Here is a 26,252-nt window from a genome sequence, read left to right as displayed (position 1 = left end):
TTTCCCAATATGATTACAATGAATTGTATCATTATTTGTAGTACAAAAACGTATGTTTATTCTACAAATTCTTGGCATTGCCCACGAAACGTGAGATGTCCCGACTCGCCTCGAAAACTAGACGGTGGCCTATATGTAACTTACCGAAAGCAGTGTCTTTCGCCAACGGACATACCGCGTTAAATATACCGGTTTTCGTCCCAAAACAGAAGTCAAGCAGCTAAGGATCTGGTAAGTACTTGGATTGGTGACAGCCTGGGAGCACCAGGTACTGTTAGCAACCTTTTGCTTTTTTAATGGTGATAATGACTTCTTTGTAACTTGAAGTCAATCAATCACAAATATTTTTTGCAGAATCGCTTCCCGAAGAGCCGGCGTTGGTAGTTTTTCTGCGAGGATACGTTCCTGCCATATTATTTGATGTATTTTTGGGCGTTTTTGTTTAAAATCCCAACCCTGCGCAAAATTTCCTTCTCTGTCTTTTAGCTTTAATGTTAACACATCTCTCGAAAGTTGATAAAGCACATTTTCTCACTATGATTACAATGAAATGTATCATTAATAGTAACAATTATGTTTCATCTACACATTCTTGGCAGTCCACACTAAACGAGACATAACCCGTCTCGTCTCGAAAACTAGACGTTGGAGTATTACTATCTTACCGAGAGCAGTACCTTTCGCCAACGGTCATACCGCGCTGAATATACCTGTTCTCGTCCTATCACCGAAGTCAAGCAGCGTCGGGCCTGGTAAGTACTTGGATGGGTGACTGCCTTTGAACACCAGGTACTGTTGGCAACCTTTTTCTTTGTTTTGGTTAATAGTGACCTTTTTGTAATTTGAAACCAATCAATCATCCACAGTTTCTACAGAATCACCTCTTTCATAGCAGTCAGAAAATAATATATGTAAAAAATGTATATTAGTATATATGAATATCTGGGAAGCCGATGTTTTTTTTTAAATTTCATATCACTCTGGTTTGCAGGGTGCTGTCGTATTACATCTGGCCGACATAATTGCGGTGGATAGCGGTGCCTGGATCCGACGTGTCTCTCTCCGTAGGTCCTGCATTGGTAGTTTTCGGCGAGAATACGAGTCTGCGTTATTATGGGGTGTATATTTTGTTCAAAACCCTTTCACTGCACTAAATTTGAATCTCTATCTTGTAGCTTTAATATTAACACATCTCTCGATCTTTGTTAGAGCACATTTTCTCAGTATGATTACAATGAATTGTATCATTATTTGTAGCACAAAAACCTATGTTTCTTCTACACATTCTCGGCATTGCCCCCGAAACATGAGATGTCCCGACTCGTCTCGAAAACTAGAAGATGGCCTATATGTAACTTACCGAAAGCAGTGTCTTTCGCCAAAGGACATACCGCGTTAAATATACCGGTTTTCGTCCCAAAACAGAAGTCAAGAAGCGACGGATCTGGTAAGTACTTGGATGGGTGACAGCCTGGGAGCACCAGGTACTGTTAGCAATCTTTTGCTTTTTTAATGGTGATAATGACTTTTTTGTAACTTGAAGTTAATCAATCACATATATTTTTTGCAGAATCGCTTCCCGAAGAGCCGGCGTTGGTAGTTTTTGTGCGAGGATACGTTCCTGAAATATTATTTGATGTATTTTTGGGCGTTTCTGTTTAGCATCCCAAACCTGCACAAAATTTCCTTCTCTGTCTTTTAGCTTTAATGTTAACACATCTCTCGATAAGTGTTAAAGCACATTTTCTCACTATGATTACAATCAAATGTACCAATATTTGGTGTAGTAACACTTACGTTTCATCTACACTTTCTTGGCAGTGCACACAAAACGGGACATAATACGTCTCGTCTCGAAAACTAGACGGTGGAGTATATCTATCTTACCGAAAGCAGTACCCCTCGCCAACGGTCATACCCCGCTGAATATACTGGTTCTCGTCCGATCACCGAAGTCAAGCAGCGTCGGGCCTGGTAAGTACTTGGATGGGTGACTGCCTTTGAACACCAGGTACTGTTGGCAACCTTTTTTTTGTTTTGGTTAATAGTGACCTTTTTGTAATTTGAAACCAATCAATCATCCACAGTTTCTGCAGAATCACCTCTTTTATAGCTGTAAGCAAATAATATATGTAAAAAATGTATATTAGTATATATGAATATCTGGGAAGCCGATGTTTTGTTTTTAGTTTCTTATCATGCTGGTTTGAAGGGTGCAGTCGTATTACAGCCGGCCGCCATAATTGCGGTGGATAGCGGTGCCTGGATCCGCCGTGTCTCTCTCCGTAGGTCCGGCGTTGGTAGTTTTCGGCGAGAATATGAGTCTGCGTTATTATTATGTGTATATTTTGTTCAAAACCCTTTCACTGCACTAAATTTTAATCTCTATCTTGTAGCTTTAATGTTACCACATCTCTCGAAGTTTGTTAGAGCACATTTTCTCACTATGATTACAATGAATTGTATCATTATTTTAGTACAAAAACGTATGTTTCTTCAACACATTCTTGGCATTGCCCACGAAACGTAGAATGTCCCGACTCGTCTCGAAAGCTAGAAGGTGGCCTATATGTAACTTACCGAAAGCAGTGCATTTCGCCAGCGGACATACCGCTTTAAATATACCGGTTTTCGTCAAAAAACAGAAACCAAGCATCGACGGATCTGGAAAGTAGTTGGATGGGTGACAGCCTGGGAGCACCAGGTACTGTTAGCAACCTTTTTGCTTTTGTAATGGTGATAATGACCTTTTTTGTAACTTGAAGTCAATAAATCACAAACATTTCTTGCAGAATCGCTTCCCGAAGAGCCGGCGTTGATAGTTTTTGTGCGAGGATACGTTCCTGAAATATTATTTGATGTATTTTTGGGCGTTTCTGTTTAAAATCCTAACCCTGCACAAAATTTCCTTCTCTGTCTTTTAGCTTTAATGTTAACACATCTCTCGAAGGTTGTTAAAGCACATTTTCTCACTATGATTACAATGAAATGTATCATTAATAGTAACAATTATGTTTCATCTACACATTCTTGGCAGTCCACACTAAACGAGACATAACCCGTCTCGTCTCGAAAACTAGACGGTGGAGTATATCTATCTTACCGAAAGCAGTACCTTTCGCCAACGGTCATACCGCGCTGAATATACCGGTTCTCGTCCGATCACCGAAGTCAAGCAGTGTCGGGCCTGGTAAGTACTTGGATGGGTGACTGCCTGGGAACACCAGGTACTGTTGGCAACCTTTTTCTTTGTTTTGGTTAATAGTGAAATTTTTGTAATTTGAAACCAATCAATCATCCACAGTTTCTGCAGAATCACCTCTTTTATAGCTGTAAGCATATAATATATGTAAAAAATGTATATTAGTATATATGAATATCTGGGAAGCCGATGTTTTATTTAATTTCTTATCATGCTGTGTTGCAGGGTGCTGTCGTATTACATCCGGCCGCCATAATTGCGATTGATAGCTGTGCCTAGATCCGCCGTGTCTCTCTCCGTAGTTCCGGCGTTGGTAGTTTTCGGCGAGAATACGAGTCTGCGTTATTTTTGGGTGTATATTTTGTTCAAAACCCTTTCACTGCACTAAATTTTAATCTCTATCTTGTAGCTTTAATGTTAACACATGTCTCGAATTTTTTTAGAGCACATTTTCTCACTATGATTACAATGAATTGTATCATTATTTGTAGTTCAAAAACGTATGTTTCTTCTACACATTCTTGGCATTGCCCACGAAACGTAGGATGTCCCGACTAATCTCGAAAGCTAGAAGGTGGCCTATATGTAACTTACCGAAAGTAGTGTATTTCGCCAACGGACATACCGCGTAAATATACCGGTTTTCGTCCTAAAACAGAAGTCAAGCAGCGATGGATCTGGTAAGTACTTGGATGGTTGACAGCCTGAGAGCACCATTTACTGTTAGCAACATTTTTGCTTTTTCAATGGTGATAATGACTTTTTTGTAACTTGAAGTCAATGAATCACAAACATTTTTTGCAGAATCGCTTCCCGAAGAGACGGCGTTGGTAGTTTTTCTGCGAGGATACGTTCCTGCCATATTATTTGATGTATTTTTGGGCGTTTCTGTTTAAAATCCCAACCCTGCGCAAAATTTCCTTCTCTGTCTTTTAGCTTTAATGTTAACACATCTCTAGAAAGTTGATAAAGCACATTTTCTCACTATGATTACAATGAAATGTATCATTAATAGTAACAATTATGTTTCATCTACACATTCTTGGCAGTCCACACAAAACGGGACATAATACGTCTCGTCTCGAAAACTAGACGGTGGAGTATATCTATCTTACCGAAAGCAGTACCTTTCGCCAACGGTCATACCGCGCTGAATATACCGGTTCTCATCCGATCACCGAAGTCAAGCAGCGTCGGGCCTGGTAAGTACTTGGATGGTTGACTGCCTGGGAACACCAGGTACTGTTGGCAACCTTTTTTTTGTTTTGGTTGATAATGAACTTTTTGTAATTTGAAACCAATCAATCATCCACAGCTTCTGCAGAATCACCTCTCTTATAGCTATAAGCAAATAATATATGTAAAAAATGTATATTAGTATATATGAATATCTGGGAAGCCGATGTTTTTTTTTTAGTTTCTTATCATGCTGGTTTGAAGGGTGCAGTCGTATTACAGCCGGCCGCCATAATTGCGGTGGATAGCGGTGCCTGGATCCGCCGTGTCTCTCTCCGTAGGTCCGGCGTTGGTAGTTTTCAGCGAGAATACGAGTCTGCGTTATTATGGGGTGTATATTTTGTTCAAAACCCTTTCACTGCACTAATTTTGAATCCCTATCGTGTAGCTTTAATGTTAACACATCTCTCGAAATTTGTTAGAGCACATTTTCTCACTATGATTACAATGAATTGTATCATTATTTTAGTACAAAAACGTATGTTCCTTCAACACATTCTTGGCATTGCCCACGAAACGTAGGATGTCCCGACTCGTCTCGAAAGCTAGAAGGTGGCCTATATGTAACTTACCGAAAGCAGTGCATTTCCCCAGCGGACATACCGCGTTAAATATACCGGTTTTCGTCCCAAAAAAGAAACCAAGCAGCGACGGATCTGGAAAGTACTAGGATGTGTGACAGCCAGGGAGCACCAAGTACTGTTAGCAACCTTTTTGCTTTTGTAATGGTGATAATGACCTTTTTTGTAACTTGAAGTCAATAAATCACAAACATTTCTTGCAGAATCGCTTCCCGAAGAGCCGGCGTTGGTAGTTTTTGTGCGAGGATACGTTCCTGAAATATTATTTGATGTATTTTTGGGCGTTTTTGTTTAAAATCTAAACCCTGCAGAAAATTTTCTTCTCTGTCTTATAGCTTTTATGTTAACACATTTCTCGAAGGTTGTTAGAGCACATTTTCTCACTATGATTACAATGAAATGTATCATTATTTTGTGTAGTAACAATTATGTTTCACCTACACATTCTTGGCAGTGCACACAAAATGAGACATAACCCGTCTCGTCTCGAAAACTAGACGTTGGAGTATATCTATCTTACCGAGAGCCGTACCTTTCGCCAACGGTCATACCGCGCTGAATATACCGGTTCTCGTCCGATCACCGAAGTCAAGCAGCGTCGGGCCTGGTAAGTACTTGGATGGGTGACTACCCGGGAACACCAGGTACTGTTGGCAACCTTTTTCTTTGTTTTGGTTAATATTGACCTTTTTTGTAATTTGAAACCAATCAATCATCCACAGTTTCTGCAGAATCACCTCTTTCATAGCAGTCAGAAAATAATATATGTAAAAAATGTATATTAGTATATATGAATATCTTGGAAGCCGATGTTTTTTTTTTTAATTTCATATCACTCTGGGTTGCAGGGTGCTGCCGTATTACATCTGGCCGCCATAATTGCGGTGGATAGCGGTGCCTGGATCCGACGTGTCTCTCTCCGAAGGTCCTGCGTTGGTAGTTTTTGGCGAGAATACGAGTCTGCGTTATTATGGGGTGTATATTTTGTTCAAAACCCTTTCACTGCACTAAATTTGAATCTCTTTCTTGTAGCTTTAATATTAACACATCTCTCGAAGTTTGTTAGAGCACATTTTCTCAGTATGATTACAATGAATTGTATCATTATTTGTAGTACAAAAACCTATGTTTCTTCTACACATTCTTGGCATTGCCCACGAAACATGAGATGTCCGACTCGTCTCGAAAACTAGAAGGTGGCCTATATGTAACTTACCGAAAGCAGTGTCTTTCGCCAACGGACATACCGCGTAAAATATACCGGTTTTCGTCCCAAAACAGAAGTCAAGAAGCGACGGATCTGGAAAGTACTTGGATGGGTGACAGCCAGGGAGCACCAGGTACTGTTAGCAACCTTTTTGCTTTTGTAATGGTGATAATGACCTTTTTTGTAACTTGAATTCAATGAATCACAAACATTTTTTGCAGAATCGCTTCCCGAGGAGCCGGCGTTGGTAGCTTTTCTGCGAGGTTACGTTCCTGCCATATTATTTGATGTATTTTTGGGCGTTGTTTGTTTAAAAACCAAACACTTCTCAAAATTTCCTTCTCTGTCTTTTAGCTTTTATGTTAACACATCTCTCGAAGGTTGTTAAAGCACATTTTCTCACTATGATTAAAATGAAATGTATCATTAATAGTAACAATTATGTTTCATCTACACATTCTTGGCAGTGCACACTAAACGAGACATAACCCGTCTCGTCTCGAAAACTAGACGGTGGAGTATATCTATCTTACCGAAAGCAGTACCTTTCGCCAACGGTCATACCGCGCTGAATATACCGGTTCTCGTCCGATCACCGAAGTCAAGCAGTGTCGGGCCTGGTAAGTACTTGGATGGGTGACTGCCTGGGAACACCAGGTACTGTTGGCAACCTTTTTCTTTCTTTTGGTTAATAGTGACATTTTTGTAATTTGAAACCAATCAATCATCCACAGTTTCTGCAGAATCACATCTTTTATATCTGCAATCATATAATATATGATTAGTATATATGAATATCTGGGAAGCCGATGTTTTATTTAATTTCTTATCATGCTGGGTTGCAGGGTGCTGTCGTATTACATCCCGCCGCCATAATTGCGGTGGATAGCGGTGCCTGTATCCGCCGTGACTCTCTCCGTAGGCCCGGCGTTGGTAGTTTTCGGCGAGAATATGAGTCTGTGTTATTATTATGTGTATATTTTGTTCAAAACCCTTTCACTGCACTAAATTTTAATCTCTATCTTGTAGCTTTAATGTTAACACATCTCTCGAAGTTTGTTAGAGCACATTTCCTCACTATGATTACAATGAATTGTATCATTATTTGTAGTACAAAAAAGTATGTTTATTCTACACATTCTTGGCATTGCCCACGAAACGTGTGATGTCCCGACTCGTCTCGAAAACCAGAAGGTGGAGTATATCTATCTTACCGAAAGCAGCATTTCTCGCCAACGGTCATACCTCGTTGAATATACCGGTTCTCGTCCTATCACCGAAGTCAAGCAGCGTCGGGCCTTGTAAGTACTTGGATTGGTGACCTCCTGGGAACACCAGGTACTGTTGACAAACTTTTTGCTTTTTTAATGGTGATAATGACTTTTTTGTAACTTGAAGTCAATGAATCACAAATATTTTTTGCAGAATCGCTTCCCGAGGAGCCGGCGTTGGTAGCTTTTCTGCGAGGATACGTTCCTGCCATATTATTTGATGTATTTTTGGGCGTTTTTTGTTTAAAAACCAAACACTTCACAAAATTTCCTTCTCTGTCTTTTAGCTTTAATGTTAACACATCTCTCGAAGGTTGTTAAAGCACATTTTCTCACTATGATTACAATGAAATGTATCATTCTTTTGTGTAGTAACAATTATGTTTCACCTACACATTCTTGGCAGTGCACACAAAATGAGACATAACCCGTCTCGTCTCGAAAACTAGACGGTGGAGTATATCTACTTTACCGAATGCAGTACCTTTCGCCAACGGTCATACCGCGCTGAATATACCGGTTCTCGTCCGATCACCGAAGTCAAGCAGCGTCGGGACTAGTAAGTACTTGGATGGGTGACCGCCTGGAAACACCAGGTACTGTTTTGCAACCTTTTCTTTAATGCTGATAATGACCTTTTTTGAAACTTGAAGTCAATCAATCACCCACATTTTTTGATAAATCGCTCCCCGAAGAGCCGACGTTGGTAGTTTTTCTGCGAGGATACCTTCCTGCCATATTATGTGATGTATTTTATGTGCGTTTTTTGTTTAAAAACCAAACACTTCACAAAATTTCCTTCTCTGTCTTTTAGCTTTAATGTTAACACATCTCTCGATAAGTGTTAAAGCACATTTTCTCACTATGATTACAATGAAATGTATCATTAATAGTAACAATTATGTTTCATCTACACATTCTTGGCAGTCCACACTAAACGAGACATAACCCGTCTCGTCTCGAAAACTAGACGGTGGAGTATATCTATCTTACTGAAAGCAGTACCTTTCGCCAACGGTCATACCGCGCTGAATATACCGGTTCTCGTCCGATCACCGAAGTCAAGCAGCGTCGAGCCTGGTAAGTACTTGGATGGGTGACTGCCTGGGAACACCAGGTACTGTTGGCAACGTTTTTTTTGTTTTGGTTGATAATGACCTTTTTGTAATTTGAAACCAATCAATCATCCACAGCTTCTGCAGAATCACCTCTTTTAAAGCTGTAAGCAAATAATATATGTAAAAAATGTATATTAGTATATATGAATATCTGGGAAGCCGATGTTTTTTTTAGTTTCTTATCAAGCTGGTTTGAAGGGTGCAGTCGTATTACAGCCGGCCGCCATAATTGCGGTGGATAGCGGTGCCTGGATCCGCCGTGTCTCTCTCCGTAGGTCCGGCGTTGGTAGTTTTCGGCGAGAATACGAGTCTGCGTTATTATGGGGTGTATATTTTGTTCAAAACCCTTTCACTGCACTAAATTTGAATCCCTATCTTGTAGCTTTAATGTTAAGACATCTCTCGAAGTTTGTTAGAGCACATTTTCTCACTATGATTACAATGAATTGTATCATTATTTTAGTACAAAAACGTATGTTTCTTCAACACATTCTTGGCATTGCCCACGAAACGTAGAATGTCCCGACTCGTCTCGAAAGCTAGAAGGTGGCCTATATGTAACTTACCGAAAGCAGTGCATTTCGCCAGCGGACATACCGCTTTAAATATACCGGTTTTCGTCAAAAAACAGAAACCAAGCATCGACGGATCTGGAAAGTAGTTGGATGGGTGACAGCCTGGGAGCACCAGGTACTGTTAGCAACCTTTTTGCTTTTGTAATGGTGATAATGACCTTTTTTGTAACTTGAAGTCAATAAATCACAAACATTTGTTGCAGAATCGCTTCCCGAAGAGCCGGCGTTGATAGTTTTTGTGCGAGGATACGTTCCTGAAATATTATTTGATGTATTTTTGGGCGTTTCTGTTTAAAATCCTAACCCTGCACAAAATTTCCTTCTCTGTCTTTTAGCTTTAATGTTAACACATCTCTCGAAGGTTGTTAAAGCACATTTTCTCACTATGATTACAATGAAATGTATCATTAATAGTAACAATTATGTTTCATCTACACATTCTTGGCAGTCCACACTAAACGAGACATAACCCGTCTCGTCTCGAAAACTAGATGGTGTAGTATATCTATCTTACCGAAAGCAGTACCTTTCGCCAACGGTCATACCGCGCTGAATATACCGGTTCTCGTCCGATCACCGAAGTCAAGCAGTGTCGGGCCTGGTAAGTACTTGGATGGGTGACTTCCTGGGAACACCAGGTACTGTTGGCAACCTTTTTCTTTGTTTTGGTTAATAGTGAAATTTTTGTAATTTGAAACCAATCAATCATCCACAGTTTCTGCAGAATCACCTCTTTTATAGCTGTAAGCATATAATATATGTAAAAAATGTATATTAGTATATATGAATATCTGGGAAGCCGATGTTTTATTTAATTTCTTATCATGCTGGGTTGCAGGGTGCTGTCGTATTACATCCGGCCGCCATAATTGCGATTGATAGCTGTGCCTAGATCCGCCGTGTCTCTCTCCGTAGTTCCGGCGTTGGTAGTTTTCGGCGAGAATACGAGTCTGCGTTATTATGGGGTGTATATTTTGTTCAAAACCCTTTCACTGCACTAATTTTGAATCCCTATCGTGTAGCTTTAATGTTAACACATCTCTCGAAATTTGTTAGAGCACATTTTCTCACTATGATTACAATTAATTGTATCATTATTTTAGTACAAAAACGTATGTTCCTTCAATACATTCTTAGCATTGCCCACGAAACGTAGGATGTGCCGACTCGTCTCGAAAGCTAGAAGGTGGCCTATATGTAACTTACCGAAAGCAGTGCATTTCCCCAGCGGACATACCGCGTTAAATATACCGGTTTTCGTCCCAAAAAAGAAACCAAGCAGCGACGGATCTGGAAAGTACTAGGATGTGTGACAGCCAGGGAGCACCAAGTACTGTTAGCAACCTTTTTGCTTTTGTAATGGTGATAATGACCTTTTTTTAACTTGAAGTCAATAAATCACAAACATTTCTTGCAGAATCGCTTCCCGAAGAGCCGGCGTTGGTAGTTTTTGTGCGAGGATACGTTCCTGAAATATTATTTGATGTATTTTTGGGCCTTTTTGTTTAAAATCTAAACCCTGCAGAAAATTTTCTTCTCTGTCTTTTAGCTTTTATGTTAACACATTTCTCGAAGGTTGTTAGAGCACATTTTCTCACTATGATTACAATGAAATGTATCATTATTTTGTGTAGTAACAATTATGTTTCACCTACACATTCTTGGCAGTGCACACAAAATGAGACATAACCCGTCTCGTCTCGAAAACTAGACGGTGGAGTATATCTATGTTACCGAATGCAGTACCTTTCGCCAACGGTCATACCGCGCTGAATATACCGGTTCTCGTCCGATCATCCGAAGTCAAGCAGCGTCGGGCCTGGTATGTACTTGGATGGGTGACCGCCTGGGAACAACAGGTACTGTTGGCAACCTTTTCTTTAATGCTGATAATGACCTTTTTTGAAACTTGAATTCAATCAATCACCCACAGTTTTTGAGGAATCGCTCCCCGAAGAGCCGACGTTGGTAATTTTTCTGCGAGGATACCTTCCTGCCATATTATGTGATGTATTTTATGTGCGTTTTTTTGTTTAAAAACCAAACACTTCACAAAATTTCCTTCTCTGTCTTTTAGCTTTAATGTTAACACATCTCTCGAAGGTTGTTAAAACACATTTTCTCACTATGATTACAATGAAATGTATCATTAATAGTAACAATTATGTTTCATCTACACATTCTTGGCAGTCCACACTAAACGAGACATAACCCGTCTCGTCTCGAAAACTATACGTTGGAGTATATCTATCTTACCGAGAGCAGTACCTTTCGCCAACGGTCATACCGCGCTGAATATACCGGTTCTCGTCCGATCACCGAAGTCAAGCAGCGTCGGGCCTGGTAAGTGCTTGGATGGGTGACTGCCTGGGAACACCAGGTACTGTTGGCAACCTTTTTCTTTGTTTTGGTTAATAGTGACCTTTTTGTAATTTGAAACAAATCAATCATCCACAGTTTCTGCAGAATCACCTCCTTCATAGCAGTCAGAAAATAATATATGTAAAAAATGTATATTAGTATATATGAATATCTGGGAAGCCGATGTTTTGTTTAATTTCTTATCATTCTGGGTTGCAGGGTGCTGTCGTATTACATCTGTCCGCCATAATTGCGGTGGATAGGGGTGCCTGTATCCGCCTTGTCTCTCTCCGTTGGTCCTGCGTTGGTAGTTTTCGGCGAGAATACAAGTCTGCGTTATTATTGGGTGTATATTTTGTTCAAAACCCTTTCACTGCACTAAATTTGAATCTCTATCTTGTAGCTTTAATGTTAACACATCTCTCGAAGTTTGTTAGAGCACATTTTCTCAGTATGATTGCAATGAATTGTATCATTATTTGTAGTACAAAAACGTATGTTTCTTCTACACATTCTTGGCATTGCCCACGAAACGTGAGATGTCCCGACTCGTCTCGAAAACTAGAAGGTGGACTATATGTAACTTACCGAAAGCAGAGCCTTTCGCCAAAGGACATACCGCGTTAAATATACCGGTTTTCGTCCCTAAACAGAAGTCAAGCAGCGTCGGGCCTGGTAAGTACTTGGATGGGTGACTTCCTGGGAACACCAGGTACTGTTGGCAACCTTTTTCTTTGTTTGGGTTAATAGTGACCTTTTTGTAATTAGAAACCAATCAATCATCCACAGTTTCTGTAGAATCACCTCTTTTATAGCTGTAAGCAAATAATATATGTAAAAAATCATGCTGGCTTGCAGGGTGCTGTCGTATTACATCCGGCCGCCATAATTGCGATGGATAGCGGTGCCTGGATCTGCCGTGTCTCTCTCCAAAGGTCCGGCGTTTGTAGTTTTCGGCGAGAATACGAGTCTGCGTTATTTTGGGGTGTATATTTTGTGCAAAACCCTTTCAATGCACTAAATTTGAATCTCTATCTTGTATCTTTAATGTTAACACATCTCTCGAAGTTTGTTAGAGCACATTTTCTCACTATGATTACAATGAATTGTATCATTATTTGTAGTACAAAAACGTATGTTTATTCTACAGATTCTTGGCATTGCCCACGAAACGTGAGAAGTCCCGACTCGTCTCGAAAACTAGAAGGTGGACTATATCTATCTTACCGAATGCTGTAGCTTTCGCCAACGGTCATACCGCGCTGAATATACCGGTTCTCGTCCGATCACCGAAGTCAAGCAGCTTCGGGCCTGGTAAGTACTTGGATGGGTGACCGCCTGGGAACACCATGTACTGTTGGCGACCTTTTTCTTAATGCTGATAATGACCTTTTTTGAAACTTGAAATCAATCAATCACCCAACGTTTTTGCAGAATCGCTCCCCGAAGAGCCGGCGATGGTAGTTTTTCTGCGAGGATACGTTCCTGCCATATTATCGTATGTATTGTATGTGCGTTTTTTGTTTAAAAACCCAACCCTTCAAAAAATTTCCTTCTCTGTCTTTTAGCTTTAATGTTAACACATCTCTCGAAGGTTGTTAGAGCACATTTTCCCAATATGATTACAATGAATTGTATCATTATTTGTAGTACAAAAACGTATGTTTATTCTACAAATTCTTGGCATTGCCCACGAAACGTGAGATGTCCCGACTCGCCTCGAAAACTAGACGGTGGCCTATATGTAACTTACCGAAAGCAGTGTCTTTCGCCAACGGACATACCGCGTTAAATATACCGGTTTTCGTCCCAAAACAGAAGTCAAGCAGCTAAGGATCTGGTAAGTACTTGGATGGGTGACAGCCTGGGAGCACCAGGTACTGTTAGCAATCTTTTGCTTTTTTAATGGTGATAATGACTTCTTTGTAACTTGAAGTCAATCAATCACAAATATTTTTTGCAGAATCGCTTCCCGAAAAGCCGGCGTTGGTAGTTTTTCTGCGAGGATACGTTCCTGCCATATTATTTGATGTATTTTTGGGCGTTTTTGTTTAAAATCCCAACCCTGCGCAAAATTTCCTTCTCTGTCTTTTAGCTTTAATGTTAACACATCTCTCGAAAGTTGATAAAGCACATTTTCTCACTATGATTACAATGAAATGTATCATTAATAGTAACAATTATGTTTCATCTACACATTCTTGGCAGTCCACACTAAACGAGACATAACCCGTCTCGTCTCGAAAACTAGACGTTGGAGTATTACTATCTTACCGAAAGCAGTACCTTTCGCCAACGGTCATACCGCGCTGAATATACCGGTTCTCGTCCTATCACCGAAGTCAAGCAGCGTCGGGCCTGGTAAGTACTTGGATGGGTGACTGCCTTTGAACACCAGGTACTGTTGGCAACCTTTTTCTTTGTTTTGGTTAATAGTGACCTTTTTGTAATTTGAAACCAATCAATCATCCACAGTTTCTGCAGAATCACATCTTTCATAGCAGTCAGAAAATAATATATGTAAAAAATGTATATTAGTATATATGAATATCTGGGAAGCCGATGTTTTTTTTTTAATTTCATATCACTCTGGTTTGCAGGGTGCTGTCGTATTACATCTGGCCGACATAATTGCGGTGGATAGCGGTGCCTGGATCCGACGTGTATCTCTCCGTAGGTCCTGCGTTGGTAGTTTTCGGCGAGAATACGAGTCTGCGTTATTATGGGGTGTGTATTTTGTTCAAAACCCTTTCACTGCACTAAATTTGAATCTCTATCTTGTAGCTTTAATATTAACACATCTCTCGATCTTTGTTAGAGCACATTTTTTCAGTATGATTACAATGAATTGTATCATTATTTGTAGCACAAAAACCTATGTTTCTTCTACACATTCTCGGCATTGCCCACGAAACGTAGGATGTATCGACTCGTGTCGAAAGCTAGAAGGTGGCCTATATGTAACTTACCGAAAGCAGTGCATTTCGCCAGCGGACATACCGCGTTAAATATACCGATTTTCGTCCCAAAAAAGAAACCAAGCAGCGACGGATCTGGAAAGTACTTGGATGGGTGACAGCCAGGGAGCACCAGGTACTGTTAGCAACCTTTTTGCTTTTGTAATGGTGATAATGACCTTTTTTGTAACTTGAAGTACATAAATCACAAACATTTCTTGCAGAATCGCTTCCCGAAGAGCCGGCGTTGGTAGTTTTTGTGCGAGGATACGTTCCTGAAATATTATTTGATGTATTTTTGGGCGTTTCTGTTTAGCATCCCAAACCTGCACAAAATTTCCTTCTCTGTCTTTTAGCTTTAATGTTAACACATCTCTCGATAAGTGTTAAAGCACATTTTCTCACTATGATTACAATCAAATGTACCAATATTTGGTGTAGTAACACTTACGTTTCATCTACACTTTCTTGGCAGTGCACACAAAACGGGACATAATACGTCTCGTCTCGAAAACTAGACGGTGGAGTATATCTATCTTACCGAAAGCAGTACCCCTCGCCAACGGTCATACCCCGCTGAATATACCGGTTCTCGTCCGATCACCGAAGTCAAGCAGCGTCGGGCCTGGTAAGTACTTGGATGGGTGACTGCCTTTGAACACCAGGTACTGTTGGCAACCTTTTTTTTGTTTTGGTTAATAGTGACCTTTTTGTAATTTGAAAAAATCAATCATCCACAGTTTCTGCAGAATCACCTCTTTTATAGCTGTAAGCAAATAATATATGTAAAAAATGTATATTAGTATATATGAATATCTGGGAAGCCGATGTTTTTTTTTTAGTTTCTTATCATGCTGGTTTGAAGGGTGCAGTCGTATTACAGCCGGCCGCCATAATTGCGGTGGATAGCGGTGCCTGGATCCGCCGTGTCTCTCTCCGTAGGTCCGGCGTTGGTAGTTTTCGGCGAGAATATGAGTCTGCGTTATTATTATGTGTATATTTTGTTCAAAACCCTTTCACTGCACTAAATTTTAATCTCTATCTTGTAGCTTTAATGTTACCACATCTCTCGAAGTTAGTTAGAGCACATTTTCTCACTATGATTACAATGAATTGTATCATTATTTTAGTACAAAAACGTATGTTTCTTCAACAAATTCTTGGCATTGCCCACGAAACGTAGGATGTATCGACTCGTCTCGAAAGCTAGAAGGTGGCATATATGTAACTTACCGAAAGCAGTGCATTTCGCCAGCGGACATACCGCGTTAAATATACCGATTTTCGTCCCAAAAAAGAAACCAAGCAGCGACGGATCTGGAAAGTACTTGGATGGGTGACAGCCAGGGAGCACCAGGTACTGTTAGCAACCTTTTTGCTTTTGTAATGGTGATAATGACCTTTTTTGTAACTTGAAGTACATAAATCACAAACATTTCTTGCAGAATCGCTTCCCGAAGAGCCGGCGTTGGTAGTTTTTGTGCGAGGATACGTTCCTGAAATATTATTTGATGTATTTTTGGGCGTTTCTGTTTAAAATCCCAACCCTGCTTAAAATTTCCTTCTCTGTCTTTTAGCTTTTATGTTAACACATCTCTCGAAGGTTGTTAAAGCACATTTTCTCACTATGATTACAATGAAATGTATCATTAATAGTAACAATTATGTTTCATCTACACATTTTTGGAAGTGCACACTAAACGAGACATAACCCGTCTCGTCTCGAAAACTAGACGGTGGAGTATATCTATCTTACCGAAAGCAGTACCTTTCGCCAACGGTCATACCGCGCTGAATATACCGGTTCTCGTCCGATCACCGAAGTCAAGCAGTGTCGGGCCTGGTAAGTACTTGGATGGGTGACTGCCTGGGAACACCAGGTACTGTTGGTAACCTTTTTCTTTGTTTTGGTTAACAGTGACATTTTTGTAATTTGAAACCAATCAATCATCCACAGTTTCTGCAGAATCACATTTTTTATAGCTGCAAGAATATAATATATGAAAAAATGTATATTAGTATATATGAATATCTGGGAAGCCGATGTTTTATTTAATTTCTTATCATGCTGGGTTGCAGGGTGCTGTCGTATTACATCCCGCCGCCATAATTGCGGTGGATTGCGGTGCCTGGATCCGCCGTGACTCTCTCCGTAGGCCCGGCGTTGGTAGTTTTCGGCGAGAATATGAGTCTGCGTTATTATTATGTGTATATTTTGTTCAAAACCCTTTCACTGCACTAAATTTTAATCTCTATCTTGTAGCTTTAATGTTAACACATCTCTCGAAGGTTGTTAGAGCACATTTTCTCACTATGATTACAATGAAATGTATCATTCTTTTGTGTAGTAACAATTATGTTTCACCTACACATTCTTGGCAGTGCACACAAAATGAGACATAACCCGTCTCGTCTCGAAAACTAGACGGTGGAGTATATCTATCTTACCGAATGCAGTACCTTTCGCCAACGGTCATACCGCGCTGAATATACCGGTTCTCGTCCGATCACCGAAGTCAAGCAGCGTCGGGACTAGTAAGTACTTGGATGGGTGACCGCCTGGAAACACCAGGTACTGTCTTGCAACCTTTTCTTTAATGCTGATAATGACCTTTTTTGAAACTTGAAGTCAATCAATCACCCACAGTTTTTGATAAATCGCTCCCCGAAGAGCCGACGTTGGTAGTTTTTCTGCGAGGATACCTTCCTGCCATATTATTTGATGTATTTTTGGGCGTTTCTGTTTAAAATCCCAACCCTGCGCAAAATTTCCTTCTCTGTCTTTTAGCTTTAATGTTAACACATCTCTAGAAAGTTGATAAAGCACATTTTCTCACTATGATTACAATGAAATGTATCATTAATAGTAACAATTATGTTTCATCTACACATTCTTGGCAGTCCACACAAAACGGGACATAATACGTCTCGTCTGGAAAACTAGACGGTGGAGTATATCTATCTTACCGAAAGCAGTACCTTTCGCCAACGGTCATACCGCGCTGAATATACCGGTTCTCATCCGATCACCGAAGTCAAGCAGCGTCGGGCCTGGTAAGTACTTGGATGGTTGACTGCCTGGGAACACCAGGTACTGTTGGCAACCTTTTTTTTGTTTTGGTTGATAATGAACTTTTTGTAATTTGAAACCAATCAATCATCCACAGCTTCTGCAGAATCACCTCTCTTATAGCTATAAGCAAATAATATATGTAAAAAATGTATATTAGTATATATTAATATCTGGGAAGCCGATGTTTTTTTTTTTAGTTTCTTATCATGCTGGTTTGAAGGGTGCAGTCGTATTACAGCCGGCCGCCATAATTGCGGTGGATAGCGGTGCCTGGATCCGCCGTGTCTCTCTCCGTAGGTCCGGCGTTGGTAGTTTTCAGCGAGAATACGAGTCTGCGTTATTATGGGGTGTATATTTTGTTCAAAACCCTTTCACTGCACTAATTTTGAATCCCTATCGTGTAGCTTTAATGTTAACACATCTCTCGAAATTTGTTAGAGCACATTTTCTCACTATGATTACAATGAATTGTATCATTATTTTAGTACAAAAACGTATGTTCCTTCAACACATTCTTGGCATTGCCCACGAAACGTAGGATGTCCCGACTCGTCTCGAAAGCTAGAAGGTGGCCTATATGTAACTTACCGAAAGCAGTGCATTTCCCCAGCGGACATACCGCGTTAAATATACCGGTTTTCGTCCCAAAAAAGAAACCAAGCAGCGACGGATCTGGAAAGTACTAGGATGTGTGACAGCCAGGGAGCACCAAGTACTGTTAGCAACCTTTTTGCTTTTGTAATGGTGATAATGACCTTTTTTGTAACTTGAAGTCAATAAATCACAAACATTTCTTGCAGAATCGCTTCCCGAAGAGCCGGCGTTGGTAGTTTTTGTGCGAGGATACGTTCCTGAAATATTATTTGATGTATTTTTGGGCGTTTTTGTTTAAAATCTAAACCCTGCAGAAAATTTTCTTCTCTGTCTTATAGCTTTTATGTTAACACATTTCTCGAAGGTTGTTAGAGCACATTTTCTCACTATGATTACAATGAAATGTATCATTATTTTGTGTAGTAACAATTATGTTTCACCTACACATTCTTGGCAGTGCACACAAAATGAGACATAACCCGTCTCGTCTCGAAAACTAGACGGTGGAGTATATCTATGTTACCGAATGCAGTACCTTTCGCCAACGGTCATACCGCGCTGAATATACCGGTTCTCGTCCGATCACCGAAGTCAAGCAGCGTCGGGCCTGGTAAGTACTTGGATGGGTGACCGCCTGGGAACAACAGGTACTGTTGGCAACCTTTTCTTTAATGCTGATAATGACCTTTTTTGAAACATGAATTCAATCAATCACCCACAGTTTTTGAGGAATCGCTCCCCGAAGAGCCGACGTTGGTAATGTTTCTGCGAGGATACCTTCCTGCCATATTATGTGATGTATTTTATGTGCGTTTTTTGTTTAAAAACCAAACACTTCACAAAATTTCCTTCTCTGTCTTTTAGCTTTAATGTTAACACATCTCTCGAAGGTTGTTAAAGCACATTTTCTCACTATGATTACAATGAAATGTATCATTAATAGTAACAATTATGTTTCATCTACACATTCTTGGCAGTCCACACTAAACGAGACATAACCCGTCTCGTCTCGAAAACTAGACGTTGGAGTATATCTATCTTACCGAGAGCAGTACCTTTCGCCAACGGTCATACCGCGCTGAATATACCGGTTCTCGTCCGATCACCGAAGTCAAGCAGCGTCGGGCCTGGTAAGTACTTGGATGGGTGACTGCCTGGGAACACCAGGTACTGTTGGCAACCTTTTTCTTTGTTTTGGTTAATAGTGAACTTTTTGTAATTTGAAACAAATCAATCATCCACAGTTTCTGCAGAATCACCTCCTTCATAGCAGTCAGAAAATAATATATGTAAAAAATGTATATTAGTATATATGAATATCTGGGAAGCCGATGTTTTTTTTTAATTTCTTATCATTATGGGTTGCAGGGTGCTGTCGTATTACATCTGGCCGCCATAATTGCGGTGGATAGGGGTGCTTGTATCCGCCTTGTGTCTCTCCGTTGGTCCTGCGTTGGTAGTTTTCGGCGAGAATACAAGTCTGCGTTATTATGGGGTGTATATTTTGTTCAAAACCCTTTCACTGCACTAAATTTGAATCTCTATCTTGTAGCTTTAATGTTAACACATCTCTCGAAGTTTGTTAGAGCACATTTTCTCACTATGATTGCAATGAATTGTATCATTATTTGTAGTACAAAAACGTATGTTTCTTCTACACATTCTTGGCATTGCCCACGAAACGTGAGATGTCCCGACTCGTCTCGAAAACTAGAAGGTGGCCTATATGTAACTTACCGAAAGCAGTGTCTTTCGCCAACGGACATATAGCGTTAAATATACCGGTTTTCGTCCCAAAACAGAAGTCAAGCAGCGACGTATGTGGTAAGTACTTGGATGGGTGACCGCCTGGGAGTACCAGGTACTGTTAGCAACCTTTTGCTTTTTTAATGGTGATAATGACTTTTTGTAACTTGAAGTCAATCAATCACAAACATTTTTTGCAGAATCGCTTCCCGAAGAGCCGGCGTTGGTAGTTTTTGTGCGAGGATACGTTTCTGAAATATTATTTGATGTATTTTTGGACCTTTCTGTTTAAAATCCCAACCCTGCACAAAATTTCCTTCTCTGTCTTTTAGCTTTAATGTTAACACATCTCTCGAAAGTTGATAAAGCACATTTTCTCACTATGATTACAATGAAATGTATCATTAATAGTAACAATTATGTTTCATCTACACATTCTTGGCAGTCCACACTAAACGAGACATAACCCGTCTCGTCTCGAAAACTAGACGTTGGAGTGTATCTATCTTACCGAGAGCAGTACCTTTCGCCAACGGTCATACCGCGCTGAATATACCGGTTCTCGTCCGATCACCGAAGTCAAGCAGCGTCGGTCCTGGTAAGTACTTGGATGGGTGACTGCCCGGGAACACCAGGTACTGTTGGCAACCTTATTCTTTGTTTTGGTTAATAGTGACCTTTTTGTAATTTGAAACCAATCAATCATCCACATTTTCTGCAGAATCACCTCTTTCATAGCAGTCAGAAAATAATATATGTAAAAAAATGTATATTAGTATATATGAATATCTGGGAAGCCGATGTTTTTTTTTTAATTTCTTATCATTCTGGGTTGCAGGGTGCTGTCGTATTACATCTGGCCGCCATAATTGCGGTGGATAGCGGTTGCCTGGATCCGACGTGTCTCTCTCCGTAGGTCCTACGTTGGTAGTTTTCGGCGAGAATACGAGTCTGCGTTATTATGGGGTGTATATTTTGTTCAAAACCCTTTCACTGCACTAAATTTGAATCTCTATCTTGCAGCATGAATGTTAACACATCTCTCGAAGTTTGTTAGAGCACATTTTCTCACTATGATTACAATGAATTGTATCATTATTTGTAGTACAAAAACGTATGTTTATTCTACAGATTCTTGGCATTGCCCACGAAACGTGAGAAGTCCCGACTCGTCTCGAAAACTAGAAGGTGGACTATATCTATCTTACCGAATGCTGTAGCTTTCGCCAACGGTCATACCGCGCTGAATATACCGGTTCTCGTCCGATCACCGAAGTCAAGCAGCTTCGGGCCTGGTAAGTACTTGGATGGGTGACCGCCTGGGAACACCATGTACTGTTGGCGACCTTTTTCTTAATGCTGATAATGATCTTTTTTGAAACTTGAAATCAATCAATCACCCAACGTTTTTGCAGAATCGCTCCCCGAAGAGCCGGCGATGGTAGTTTTTCTGCGAGGATACGTTCCTGCCATATTATCGTATGTATTGTATGTGCGTTTTTTGTTTAAAAACCCAACCCTTCAAAAAATTTCCTTCTCTGTCTTTTAGCTTTAATGTTAACACATCTCTCGAAGGTTGTTAGAGCACATTTTCCCAATATGATTACAATGAATTGTATCATTATTTGTAGTACAAAAACGTATGTTTATTCTACAAATTCTTGGCATTGCCCACGAAACGTGAGATGTCCCGACTCGCCTCGAAAACTAGACGGTGGCCTATATGTAACTTACCGAAAGCAGTGTCTTTCGCCAACGGACATACCGCGTTAAATATACCGGTTTTCGTCCCAAAACAGAAGTCAAGCAGCTAAGGATCTGGTAAGTACTTGGATTGGTGACAGCCTGGGAGCACCAGGTACTGTTAGCAACCTTTTGCTTTTTTAATGTTGATAATGACTTCTTTGTAACTTGAAGTCAATCAATCACAAATATTTTTTGCAGAATCGCTTCCCGAAGAGCCGGCGTTGGTAGTTTTTCTGCGAGGATACGTTCCTGCCATATTATTTGATGTATTTTTGGGCGTTTTTGTTTAAAATCCCAACCCTGCGCAAAATTTCCTTCTCTGTCTTTTAGCTTTAATGTTAACACATCTCTCGAAAGTTGATAAAGCACATTTTCTCACTATGATTACAATGAAATGTATCATTAATAGTAACAATTATGTTTCATCTACACATTCTTGGCAGTCCACACTAAACGAGACATAACCCGTCTCGTCTCGAAAACTAGACGTTGGAGTATTACTATCTTACCGAGAGCAGTACCTTTCGCCAACGGTCATACCGCGCTGAATATACCTGTTCTCGTCCTATCACCGAAGTCAAGCAGCGTCGGGCCTGGTAAGTACTTGGATGGGTGACTGCCTTTGAACACCAGGTACTGTTGGCAACCTTTTTCTTTGTTTTGGTTAATAGTGACCTTTTTGTAATTTGAAACCAATCAATCATCCACAGTTTCTGCAGAATCACCTCTTTCATAGCAGTCAGAAAATAATATATGTAAAAAATGTATATTAGTATATATGAATATCTGGGAAGCCGATGTTTTTTTTTAAATTTCATATCACTCTGGTTTGCAGGGTGCTGTCGTATTACATCTGGCCGACATAATTGCGGTGGATAGCGGTGCCTGGATCCGACGTGTCTCTCTCCGTAGGTCCTGCATTGGTAGTTTTCGGCGAGAATACGAGTCTGCGTTATTATGGGGTGTATATTTTGTTCAAAACCCTTTCACTGCACTAAATTTGAATCTCTATCTTGTAGCTTTAATATTAACACATCTCTCGATCTTTGTTAGAGCACATTTTCTCAGTATGATTACAATGAATTGTATCATTATTTGTAGCACAAAAACCTATGTTTCTTCTACACATTCTCGGCATTGCCCCCGAAACATGAGATGTCCCGACTCGTCTCGAAAACTAGAAGATGGCCTATATGTAACTTACCGAAAGCAGTGTCTTTCGCCAAAGGACATACCGCGTTAAATATACCGGTTTTCGTCCCAAAACAGAAGTCAAGAAGCGACGGATCTGGTAAGTACTTGGATGGGTGACAGCCTGGGAGCACCAGGTACTGTTAGCAATCTTTTGCTTTTTTAATGGTGATAATGACTTTTTTGTAACTTGAAGTTAATCAATCACATATATTTTTTGCAGAATCGCTTCCCGAAGAGCCGGCGTTGGTAGTTTTTGTGCGAGGATACGTTCCTGAAATATTATTTGATGTATTTTTGGGCGTTTCTGTTTAGCATCCCAAACCTGCACAAAATTTCCTTCTCTGTCTTTTAGCTTTAATGTTAACACATCTCTCGATAAGTGTTAAAGCACATTTTCTCACTATGATTACAATCAAATGTACCAATATTTGGTGTAGTAACACTTACGTTTCATCTACACTTTCTTGGCAGTGCACACAAAACGGGACATAATACGTCTCGTCTCGAAAACTAGACGGTGGAGTATATCTATCTTACCGAAAGCAGTACCCCTCGCCAACGGTCATACCCCGCTGAATATACTGGTTCTCGTCCGATCACCGAAGTCAAGCAGCGTCGGGCCTGGTAAGTACTTGGATGGGTGACTGCCTTTGAACACCAGGTACTGTTGGCAACCTTTTTTTTGTTTTGGTTAATAGTGACCTTTTTGTAATTTGAAACCAATCAATCATCCACAGTTTCTGCAGAATCACCTCTTTTATAGCTGTAAGCAAATAATATATGTAAAAAATGTATATTAGTATATATGAATATCTGGGAAGCCGATGTTTTGTTTTTAGTTTCTTATCATGCTGGTTTGAAGGGTGCAGTCGTATTACAGCCGGCCGCCATAATTGCGGTGGATAGCGGTGCCTGGATCCGCCGTGTCTCTCTCCGTAGGTCCGGCGTTGGTAGTTTTCGGCGAGAATATGAGTCTGCGTTATTATTATGTGTATATTTTGTTCAAAACCCTTTCACTGCACTAAATTTTAATCTCTATCTTGTAGCTTTAATGTTACCACATCTCTCGAAGTTTGTTAGAGCACATTTTCTCACTATGATTACAATGAATTGTATCATTATTTTAGTACAAAAACGTATGTTTCTTCAACACATTCTTGGCATTGCCCACGAAACGTAGAATGTCCCGACTCGTCTCGAAAGCTAGAAGGTGGCCTATATGTAACTTACCGAAAGCAGTGCATTTCGCCAGCGGACATACCGCTTTAAATATACCGGTTTTCGTCAAAAAACAGAAACCAAGCATCGACGGATCTGGAAAGTAGTTGGATGGGTGACAGCCTGGGAGCACCAGGTACTGTTAGCAACCTTTTTGCTTTTGTAATGGTGATAATGACCTTTTTTGTAACTTGAAGTCAATAAATCACAAACATTTCTTGCAGAATCGCTTCCCGAAGAGCCGGCGTTGATAGTTTTTGTGCGAGGATACGTTCCTGAAATATTATTTGATGTATTTTTGGGCGTTTCTGTTTAAAATCCTAACCCTGCACAAAATTTCCTTCTCTGTCTTTTAGCTTTAATGTTAACACATCTCTCGAAGGTTGTTAAAGCACATTTTCTCACTATGATTACAATGAAATGTATCATTAATAGTAACAATTATGTTTCATCTACACATTCTTGGCAGTCCACACTAAACGAGACATAACCCGTCTCGTCTCGAAAACTAGACGGTGGAGTATATCTATCTTACCGAAAGCAGTACCTTTCGCCAACGGTCATACCGCGCTGAATATACCGGTTCTCGTCCGATCACCGAAGTCAAGCAGTGTCGGGCCTGGTAAGTACTTGGATGGGTGACTGCCTGGGAACACCAGGTACTGTTGGCAACCTTTTTCTTTGTTTTGGTTAATAGTGAAATTTTTGTAATTTGAAACCAATCAATCATCCACAGTTTCTGCAGAATCACCTCTTTTATAGCTGTAAGCATATAATATATGTAAAAAATGTATATTAGTATATATGAATATCTGGGAAGCCGATGTTTTATTTAATTTCTTATCATGCTGTGTTGCAGGGTGCTGTCGTATTACATCCGGCCGCCATAATTGCGATTGATAGCTGTGCCTAGATCCGCCGTGTCTCTCTCCGTAGTTCCGGCGTTGGTAGTTTTCGGCGAGAATACGAGTCTGCGTTATTTTTGGGTGTATATTTTGTTCAAAACCCTTTCACTGCACTAAATTTTAATCTCTATCTTGTAGCTTTAATGTTAACACATGTCTCGAATTTTTTTAGAGCACATTTTCTCACTATGATTACAATGAATTGTATCATTATTTGTAGTTCAAAAACGTATGTTTCTTCTACACATTCTTGGCATTGCCCACGAAACGTAGGATGTCCCGACTAATCTCGAAAGCTAGAAGGTGGCCTATATGTAACTTACCGAAAGTAGTGTATTTCGCCAACGGACATACCGCGTAAATATACCGGTTTTCGTCCTAAAACAGAAGTCAAGCAGCGATGGATCTGGTAAGTACTTGGATGGTTGACAGCCTGAGAGCACCATTTACTGTTAGCAACATTTTTGCTTTTTCAATGGTGATAATGACTTTTTTGTAACTTGAAGTCAATGAATCACAAACATTTTTTGCAGAATCGCTTCCCGAAGAGACGGCGTTGGTAGTTTTTCTGCGAGGATACGTTCCTGCCATATTATTTGATGTATTTTTGGGCGTTTCTGTTTAAAATCCCAACCCTGCGCAAAATTTCCTTCTCTGTCTTTTAGCTTTAATGTTAACACATCTCTAGAAAGTTGATAAAGCACATTTTCTCACTATGATTACAATGAAATGTATCATTAATAGTAACAATTATGTTTCATCTACACATTCTTGGCAGTCCACACAAAACGGGACATAATACGTCTCGTCTCGAAAACTAGACGGTGGAGTATATCTATCTTACCGAAAGCAGTACCTTTCGCCAACGGTCATACCGCGCTGAATATACCGGTTCTCATCCGATCACCGAAGTCAAGCAGCGTCGGGCCTGGTAAGTACTTGGATGGTTGACTGCCTGGGAACACCAGGTACTGTTGGCAACCTTTTTTTTGTTTTGGTTGATAATGAACTTTTTGTAATTTGAAACCAATCAATCATCCACAGCTTCTGCAGAATCACCTCTCTTATAGCTATAAGCAAATAATATATGTAAAAAATGTATATTAGTATATATGAATATCTGGGAAGCCGATGTTTTTTTTTTAGTTTCTTATCATGCTGGTTTGAAGGGTGCAGTCGTATTACAGCCGGCCGCCATAATTGCGGTGGATAGCGGTGCCTGGATCCGCCGTGTCTCTCTCCGTAGGTCCGGCGTTGGTAGTTTTCCG

General features: G+C 40.2%; 20 non-coding genes and 7 pseudogenes across 20 annotated transcripts; all 27 read left to right on the top strand.

Moving 5' to 3' along the window:
- The first annotated feature begins 682 nt into the window (after window positions 1-682).
- LOC145995762 (5S ribosomal RNA) lies at window positions 683-801 on the top strand (annotated as a pseudogene).
- Window positions 802-1,904: 1,103 nt separating this feature from the next.
- Window positions 1,905-2,023, top strand: LOC145995636 (5S ribosomal RNA). The gene has a single exon (XR_014442681.1). It is a non-coding gene; the product is annotated as a 5S ribosomal RNA (ribosomal RNA).
- Window positions 2,024-3,120: 1,097 nt separating this feature from the next.
- LOC145995465 (5S ribosomal RNA) lies at window positions 3,121-3,239 on the top strand. The gene has a single exon (XR_014442517.1). It is a non-coding gene; the product is annotated as a 5S ribosomal RNA (ribosomal RNA).
- Window positions 3,240-4,334: 1,095 nt separating this feature from the next.
- LOC145995424 (5S ribosomal RNA) lies at window positions 4,335-4,453 on the top strand. Its single transcript, XR_014442477.1, has one exon. It is a non-coding gene; the product is annotated as a 5S ribosomal RNA (ribosomal RNA).
- A 1,103-nt stretch (window positions 4,454-5,556) lies between these two features.
- On the top strand, window positions 5,557-5,675 carry LOC145995835 (5S ribosomal RNA). The gene has a single exon (XR_014442735.1). It is a non-coding gene; the product is annotated as a 5S ribosomal RNA (ribosomal RNA).
- Window positions 5,676-6,776: 1,101 nt separating this feature from the next.
- On the top strand, window positions 6,777-6,895 carry LOC145995464 (5S ribosomal RNA). The gene has a single exon (XR_014442516.1). It is a non-coding gene; the product is annotated as a 5S ribosomal RNA (ribosomal RNA).
- Window positions 6,896-7,457: 562 nt separating this feature from the next.
- On the top strand, window positions 7,458-7,576 carry LOC145995791 (5S ribosomal RNA; annotated as a pseudogene).
- A 410-nt stretch (window positions 7,577-7,986) lies between these two features.
- Window positions 7,987-8,105, top strand: LOC145995777 (5S ribosomal RNA; annotated as a pseudogene).
- A 402-nt stretch (window positions 8,106-8,507) lies between these two features.
- Window positions 8,508-8,626, top strand: LOC145995520 (5S ribosomal RNA). The gene has a single exon (XR_014442568.1). It is a non-coding gene; the product is annotated as a 5S ribosomal RNA (ribosomal RNA).
- Window positions 8,627-9,721: 1,095 nt separating this feature from the next.
- Window positions 9,722-9,840, top strand: LOC145995389 (5S ribosomal RNA). The gene has a single exon (XR_014442445.1). It is a non-coding gene; the product is annotated as a 5S ribosomal RNA (ribosomal RNA).
- A 1,101-nt stretch (window positions 9,841-10,941) lies between these two features.
- Window positions 10,942-11,061, top strand: LOC145995667 (5S ribosomal RNA). The gene has a single exon (XR_014442710.1). It is a non-coding gene; the product is annotated as a 5S ribosomal RNA (ribosomal RNA).
- Window positions 11,062-11,463: 402 nt separating this feature from the next.
- On the top strand, window positions 11,464-11,582 carry LOC145995503 (5S ribosomal RNA). Its single transcript, XR_014442552.1, has one exon. It is a non-coding gene; the product is annotated as a 5S ribosomal RNA (ribosomal RNA).
- Window positions 11,583-12,156: 574 nt separating this feature from the next.
- Window positions 12,157-12,275, top strand: LOC145995815 (5S ribosomal RNA; annotated as a pseudogene).
- A 520-nt stretch (window positions 12,276-12,795) lies between these two features.
- Window positions 12,796-12,914, top strand: LOC145995603 (5S ribosomal RNA). The gene has a single exon (XR_014442649.1). It is a non-coding gene; the product is annotated as a 5S ribosomal RNA (ribosomal RNA).
- A 928-nt stretch (window positions 12,915-13,842) lies between these two features.
- On the top strand, window positions 13,843-13,961 carry LOC145995701 (5S ribosomal RNA; annotated as a pseudogene).
- A 1,105-nt stretch (window positions 13,962-15,066) lies between these two features.
- Window positions 15,067-15,185, top strand: LOC145995567 (5S ribosomal RNA). The gene has a single exon (XR_014442613.1). It is a non-coding gene; the product is annotated as a 5S ribosomal RNA (ribosomal RNA).
- A 1,096-nt stretch (window positions 15,186-16,281) lies between these two features.
- On the top strand, window positions 16,282-16,400 carry LOC145995491 (5S ribosomal RNA). Its single transcript, XR_014442541.1, has one exon. It is a non-coding gene; the product is annotated as a 5S ribosomal RNA (ribosomal RNA).
- Window positions 16,401-16,973: 573 nt separating this feature from the next.
- LOC145995793 (5S ribosomal RNA) lies at window positions 16,974-17,092 on the top strand (annotated as a pseudogene).
- A 400-nt stretch (window positions 17,093-17,492) lies between these two features.
- Window positions 17,493-17,611, top strand: LOC145995422 (5S ribosomal RNA). The gene has a single exon (XR_014442475.1). It is a non-coding gene; the product is annotated as a 5S ribosomal RNA (ribosomal RNA).
- Window positions 17,612-18,715: 1,104 nt separating this feature from the next.
- LOC145995607 (5S ribosomal RNA) lies at window positions 18,716-18,834 on the top strand. Its single transcript, XR_014442653.1, has one exon. It is a non-coding gene; the product is annotated as a 5S ribosomal RNA (ribosomal RNA).
- Window positions 18,835-19,235: 401 nt separating this feature from the next.
- LOC145995796 (5S ribosomal RNA) lies at window positions 19,236-19,354 on the top strand. The gene has a single exon (XR_014442725.1). It is a non-coding gene; the product is annotated as a 5S ribosomal RNA (ribosomal RNA).
- A 1,095-nt stretch (window positions 19,355-20,449) lies between these two features.
- Window positions 20,450-20,568, top strand: LOC145995538 (5S ribosomal RNA). Its single transcript, XR_014442586.1, has one exon. It is a non-coding gene; the product is annotated as a 5S ribosomal RNA (ribosomal RNA).
- Window positions 20,569-21,146: 578 nt separating this feature from the next.
- LOC145995602 (5S ribosomal RNA) lies at window positions 21,147-21,265 on the top strand. The gene has a single exon (XR_014442648.1). It is a non-coding gene; the product is annotated as a 5S ribosomal RNA (ribosomal RNA).
- Window positions 21,266-22,193: 928 nt separating this feature from the next.
- Window positions 22,194-22,312, top strand: LOC145995760 (5S ribosomal RNA; annotated as a pseudogene).
- Window positions 22,313-23,415: 1,103 nt separating this feature from the next.
- LOC145995635 (5S ribosomal RNA) lies at window positions 23,416-23,534 on the top strand. Its single transcript, XR_014442680.1, has one exon. It is a non-coding gene; the product is annotated as a 5S ribosomal RNA (ribosomal RNA).
- Window positions 23,535-24,631: 1,097 nt separating this feature from the next.
- LOC145995463 (5S ribosomal RNA) lies at window positions 24,632-24,750 on the top strand. Its single transcript, XR_014442515.1, has one exon. It is a non-coding gene; the product is annotated as a 5S ribosomal RNA (ribosomal RNA).
- Window positions 24,751-25,845: 1,095 nt separating this feature from the next.
- On the top strand, window positions 25,846-25,964 carry LOC145995421 (5S ribosomal RNA). The gene has a single exon (XR_014442474.1). It is a non-coding gene; the product is annotated as a 5S ribosomal RNA (ribosomal RNA).
- Window positions 25,965-26,252: the final 288 nt, after the last annotated feature.

The sequence above is a fragment of the Lepisma saccharinum genome, chromosome 11 (assembly GCF_977018435.1).
Source record: "Lepisma saccharinum chromosome 11, izLepSacc3.1, whole genome shotgun sequence".
Taxonomy (NCBI): Eukaryota; Metazoa; Arthropoda; class Insecta; order Zygentoma; family Lepismatidae; genus Lepisma; species Lepisma saccharinum.
Note: the sequence above shows the minus strand (reverse complement) of the source record. Positions and strands in the feature narration are given on the sequence as shown.